The sequence below is a fragment of the Lepisosteus oculatus genome, chromosome 14 (genome assembly GCF_040954835.1).
Source record: "Lepisosteus oculatus isolate fLepOcu1 chromosome 14, fLepOcu1.hap2, whole genome shotgun sequence".
NCBI lineage: Eukaryota > Metazoa > Chordata > Actinopteri > Semionotiformes > Lepisosteidae > Lepisosteus > Lepisosteus oculatus.
Window position 1 is genome coordinate 40,459,341 of NC_090709.1, and position 6,690 is coordinate 40,466,030.

The 6,690-nt window shown below is 44.7% G+C and overlaps 1 long non-coding RNA gene across 6 annotated transcripts; it reads right to left on the reverse strand.

The window, feature by feature from the left end:
- Window positions 1-978: 978 nt before the first annotated feature.
- LOC107076021 (uncharacterized) lies at window positions 979-6,690 on the reverse strand. Of its 6 annotated transcripts, none has more exons than XR_011191914.1 (3): window positions 4,697-6,690; window positions 4,437-4,490; window positions 979-1,859 (listed from the first exon to the last, which is right to left on the reverse strand). It is a non-coding gene; the product is annotated as an uncharacterized lncRNA (long non-coding RNA). The 6 variants fall into 6 exon arrangements; XR_011191911.1 differs by having other exon boundaries at window positions 980-1,862; XR_011191915.1 differs by having other exon boundaries at window positions 989-1,862; window positions 4,437-6,327; window positions 6,457-6,690.

Below are 6,690 nucleotides of genomic sequence, written 5' to 3' on the forward strand. Positions count from 1 at the left end.
CAACACAAAAGAACACCCAAGAGATCGGAGTGCCCCCTGGAAACAAGTCCATTTCCTGATGACCACAGAACTGCAGCCCTGCGTGTTCCTGTTCCCATTGGATAGGGAAAAATGAGGCAAAAAAACAAACTGCAATGAACTTCAACCAGAAAAAAAGGAATTGTGCCTGAACGCCAAGACCGTACCAAAAAAAAAGTCTCTCCCTCTACACCAACCAAACCTGAAAACATCACCCCCCTCTCTGAAACACACTTACCTGACTTCATTCCCCCATCCCACCTCTCAGGGGGGCCTGTGTGGTCTCCTGTTCCCTGTTTGAACACCTCCAGCACAGTGGTTTTATTAACGTGCAGCACCCAGGGGTGGGGAAAAAGAGGCTGCAGTTGAAGCCTCACCAAGCAGTGATGTAAAACACCAACTGTCCACATAATACAGTACCCAGGAACAGGTCAACATCTCAAAAGCTAAAGCTTAAAAAAAAAAGGCCAGTTAGTCCATTACAGCACCATAATGATGAATAGAGAATGGAGGATTAAAATACTAGTAAGAGTTTAGTACAGATGTCTAACCCCTTCCCAATAGAACAGTCCCCAACTGTGGTACAGTACAGATAACAGTTCAGAGTACAGCAGACAGGTGTGGTTTTACAACAGCAGCCCTGAGCTCAGGCAGCAAACCACAGTACATTATAGACATTTGACTATTACAATCAGTCAACTACAGGTGACAGTTTGGGACAAGTCTGCATCTTACACTGCAATACAATAAACACTGGTGTGGTGACAGTTTTAGACATAGGTGAGTATTGCACTGAAGCACAGACCAGGGTATTATAGCACAATCCAGATAGCCAAACAGAGGGGAGTACAGGACACAGGGCTAAGACTTACAATTAATCAACGACAGATGACTGTTTCAGATAGAAATCTGTTATACTCGGCGACAGTAAAGAGAATGATTACATCATAAAAGTAACAGTCTAGTAGACTAGTCCATGTATTGCACTTGTAAATTCCACAGGCTTAAGTAAGACTTAACAGCACTGGTGTCAGGTTTAGACAAAAGTGAGTATAACAAGCCCACAGCAGTAATGGTTCACATAATACAGCACACAGGGTTGTGTATTACAGTCACATACAGATGCCATTGTCCTATAATCCACAATGCCTGTTTAACACTGAAATACAGTACAGAAGAAATGTTACAGTATAGTACAAGTGACAGTTCAGTACAGCAGTCTATCCATTTTAACACCATACACTACAGCAGTCAGAGTATTAAGGAACAGTACAGATGACACTGACACACCAGTCAATTTTACAACAGTACACAGGGCTGAGTATTACAATCAAGTACAGATGACATTGTCAGATCAAAAATCATCTTTTACTCGCAAATATGGTAAAGAGTGATTACAACAGTGTAAAAGTGACAGTTCAGAAGACTAGTCCACATTTTACAATACACAGGTTAAGTATTACAGAACAGCACAGGTGACTGTTTTAAGTATTACAACCCCACAATGGTAACCGTTCACATAATACAGTACACAAGGCCAAGTATTACAATCGGGTACAGATGACATTGTCCTATAATCCACAATGCCTGTTTAACACTGAAATACAGTACAGAAGAAGTGTTACATTATAGTACAAGTGACAGTTCAATATACCAGTCCATCTACTCCAACACCATACACTACAGCGGTCTGAGTATTAACAAACAGTACAGATGACAGTTCAACACACCAGTCTTAATTTTACAACAGCACAGTACACAGGGCTGAAGGTTTCAACAGTTTAAGTAGGAACCTACATCAGCAGCTGTAGGCAGCACAGGAACAAGTCCAGGTTTCTTCCCTGCTGAAAAGAGAAGAAAGGAAACAATATTTCAGCTGCAGTATGACAGTTCAGTATTAGAGTAGAGTACAGGTTTCAGTTTGGCACACTGGGTGTATTATTACTTTGTAGTAAAGTACCCATGGCTAGATATTACAACAACACAGAAGACAGGTCTGAGTACTACAATAGATTACAGGTGACAGTTTGGCACACTGCTGTGTTTATTACACTGTCATACAACAGACAAGGCTGGTGCAACAATACAAGTGACAGTTCACATTACTCTACAGTACACAGGTCTGGGTATTACAACAACATAGGAAACATTTAACAGAACAGCACAGTACACAGGGGTGAGTATTACACTAGAGCACAGGTGACAGTTGTGGTCAGAAGTCTGACTGTTACACTGAAATACAGGACAGAGGGTGACTGTTACAACAGTGTACAAGTGACACTGCACTACACCACTCCATATATTAGAACAGAGTACAGTACACAGGGCTGAGTATTATAATAGGACAGTTGAAATTTCAGCACCGAGACTTGAGTATTCAAGTACACTGCAGGTGAAGGTTTCAGCAATGGTTGTATCACTGAGTAGTGAAGTTCAGTCTGAACACGAGATCAGCACACTGGCTGAAGTAGTTTAGTACAGCCCAGTGAGAGTAGAGAAGACAGGTTTGAGTATTAAAGCACAGTAAAAGGGGAGAGTTCAGCACACCTGAAGTATTTTAGTACTGTCCACCTGAGAGCTGACCACAGATCTGAGTTTTTTTTTTTTTAAAAAGGTGAGAGTAAAGCACACAGGTGTGTCGTTGAGTATTGAAACTCAGTCAAGGTAAGAGTGTAGCACACATTTGAGTATTGAAGTACAGTATAGATGAAGGTCCAGCATACACGTCACTGAAAAATTACACATCCACACCAGTGAGAGATCAGCACACTGGTTTAAGGATTAAAGCTCAGTTCATTGCAAAATAGTACCAGTCAGACATGCGAGGTCACAGACCTGAGTATTACAACACAGTACAGGTTACAGTTCATCCCACAGGGCTGAGTATCCTAATAGTACAGTTGACACTCCAGCACACAGATTTAAGTATTAAAATACACTGCTTGTGAAGGTTTAGCCTACATGTGTGGCACTGAGGATTAAAGCTCACTAACAAGTTAGGGATCAGCACCCTGGTTTCACTTTTATAGTACAGGTGTGTCATTGATTAAAACTCAGAGGTAAGAGTGTAGCACACAGATTTGAGTATTGAAATTCACTACAGATGAAGGCTCAGGATACACATCTCTGAATATTGAAGCTCAGTACAAGCTCACCTCCCTGGTTTAAGTATTTCAGTACAGTCCAGGTGAGACCTGATGACACAGATTGAAGTAGAAAAGCATAATCAGTCAATGTAAGAGTTAAGTTCACAGGTTTAAGTATTACCACACATTACAACTCAGTGGAGAGGAGAGTTCAGAACACAGGTTAAAGTACTTAAAACGCACAAAAAAGTACCCATTCTGTTGAGTACACTCCAGGTGAGAGATGAGCACACAGGTATCAGTACTGACGCACAGGAAAGAGCACTGGTTTAGTTTTTTAGTCCAGAGCTGACCACACAGATCCGAGAAATAAAAAAATGTAAAACAAGAGTAAAGCCCACAGGTGTGTCAGAGTATTAAAACTCAATCAAGGTAAGAGTGTAGCACACAGATTTGAGATTTAAAGAACACTGCAGGTTCAAGTTAAGCATACTGGTGTGTCACAGAATATTAAAGCTCACTTACAAGGTAGGGATCAGCACAGCGATTTAATTATTTTAGCCCAGTCCAGGTGGGAGCTGAGCAGAGTTTCCGTATTCGAGCACAGTCAAGGTGAGAGTTTAGCACACAGGTGTATCACACTGGTTTAAGTATGATAGTCCAGTCCACATGAGGGGTCAGTACACACTTGAGTATGAAAGCACAGTAATAGGTGAGAGTTCAGCACTCGTGTGTCAATGTGAGAATTAAATTAAGTACAAGTTCAGCACCCTGGTTTCAGTATTACAGCACAATCCACAGGATAGCTCAGCACACAGGTCTGTCATTGAGAATTAAAGCTCAGGACAGGAGAGAGTTACTTATACAAGTGTGAGGATTACCAGTATTATCGCTCAGTGGAGATGGGAGGACAGTACACAGGTTTGGGTGTTCAAGTATTATATAGGAAAGACTTCAGCACCCTGGTCTATATCATTGAGTAACAACGCTCACTACAGGTGACAGTTCAACACACAGACGAAGTGTATTAAGGTACAATACTCTTGAGAACTGAGTACACCATTGTCAACACTCCATTCCCTACAGTACAGCCACTGATAACCATGATCAGAACAGTCCATCTGAGCAAAGTACCTCACTCTGGGGTACAAGACTGTGTCCCCTCTGGAATCAAACCAGTCAAAAAGCCCTGTTTAATACTGCAGAAGTGTAGTGTTTTACAGAGCACAAGCAGCTGGACTGAGAGAAAGACACACAGCTCAAGAGACAGGTGGAGAGACATCACAGAGACCGACACAAGGAGGAAGAGAAAGACAGGAAAGAGCTTCTCACCTCCATTCCAACTCCCAGCCATACCCATCTTCCCACCAGCAGCCTCTGGTCAGCCTTGAAAACAATACAGGAGAGAGAGTTCAGCATCAATCCCAACACCACACCTGCCTCTCAACTGTCTGCTTGTGGACATCCTGGAAAATTAGGGACAGGGTTCAAACTTCATACACAATGTCAGACTCTGCACTTTTCCTGGAAATTAAGGAAAAAAAAAAACAGGGAGAGAGCAGCTAACCACTATCCCAACACCTCATGCATACCCGTCTTCCCACTGGCAGCCTCAGGACATTCTGGAAAGCCACAGAAATGAACAGGACTGAGCATCAACCTCCATCCACACTGGTCTTGACTTTTCTGGACATCCCGGAAAATTAGACAAAAGAAACAGGAGACAGCATCCAAACCCCAGTCTACCACCCCATCTATTCCGGTCTTCCTCAGAATATCCTGGAAAATGTGGGAACGAGACTACAGGAGAGGGTTTAATCTCCATCCATACCAGTCTTCCCACTATCAGCCTCTGGCCAATTAAGGGAAATACAGTCCAATGAGTCCAGTGTCAACCCCAACACCTCTTTCATACACATCTTCCCACTGGCAGCCTCTGCACTCTGGAAGATTAGGGGAAGAGAGACAGGAGTGAGCATCCAACCTCCATTCCAACTCCTCATCCATACCCGTCTTCCCACTGTCAGCCACTGGACAATCTGGAAAACTACAGAGATGATCACAGGACAGAGCGTCAACCTCCATCCACACTGGTCTTCCCCCTGGCTGTTTTCTGGACATCCTAGACACCATCTGAACTCCAATCCATCTTCCCATCTATAATGGGTCTTCCAACTGTCAATTCTTTTGGACATCCTGGAAAATTAGGAAAAAGATTACAGGAGAGGGTAACCAACCTCTATCCCAACTGCCAGCCATACCCATCTTCCCAGTGGCAGCCTCTGGCCAGCCTAGAAAATGGAAAAGATCACAGGAGAGATCATCCCACCTCTATCCCAAATCCTCATCCATACCAGTCTTCCCACTGTCAGCCACTGGACAACTCATCTGTCTGCATCCGGCCATTCTGGAAAACTACAGCAATGAACACAAGATAGAGCATCATCCTCCATCCACACTGGTCCCCCCACTGTCTGTCCCTGCATTGGAGTCCATCTTAACCTTTGACCCCTGACATTTTGATGTTTGACCTCAGAGAGCAGGAGACGCTGCTGGAGACAGGAGAGACCAATCCCCATTCTATCTTCCTATCCATACCCGTCTTCCCACTGGACATCCTGGAAAATTAGGGAAAAGAGACAGGAGAGAACGTCAACCTCCATTCCAACTCCCCTTCCATACTGTTATTTTTACAGGCATCCTAGAAAGTCAGGGAAAAGATAAGAGAACATCCAACCTCTATCCCAGCCATACTTGTCTCTCCACTGTCTGCCCCTGGACATCTTGGAAAATGAAGGAACAGAAAACAGGAGAGGGTTCAGTCTTCATACATACATGTCTCCCCAGTGTCAGCCGCCGGACTTACTGGAAAATGGAAAAGGGCATCCCATCTCCATCCCAGGACACGCTGCTGTAGGCTACACAGCTGTGACAGCTGGTTCGTGTGTCTGAGGGCAGCAGTCTGGCTCTGCAGTCTCTCTGTGCCTCGTCATCCGTCTTCAGCCCAGCGTTCACCTGTCACTCAAGATTGTGTTAATTCAACAATAATACTTCACCAGGCTCCAATATCAATACTAGTAACTTTATAACTGTACTCCTCTCACTAGTAGGGCTGTGTGTTCATGTCCTGAGTGGGACACAGGAGTGACAGGACTAACCTGACCTTGTGCTCGAGCTGGACTCGGGTTCGAGAGTGTAGTGTCAACAGCACACTGACCAGGATCTTGTGGGCGAGAAACAACAGGAGGTCAGGACACAGCCCTGAGGGTCACCCCCTGGAGCCCCGATAGGAGGAGTCCACTGGCTCTCCGCCTGGAGCTCATCTCTAAGGAGCAGCCTGAATCAGGGTCACCTGCAGCTCTTCGTCATCATGGTCATCCTCACAGGCTCCAGCAGGCAGGAGATCAGGACACCCTGGATGTCTCCTCAAGATGACTCCTGCTCTGTCCCCTCGGAGTCTGTGGATCCAGATTGGTCCAATCAGCACCAATCATGTAAGACCAGCGTCACCTGCGAGGGACAGCCAGTGAAGGAGAGACTCGCCTCCATCCCAACTCCCAGCCATACCCGTCTTCCCACTGGCAGC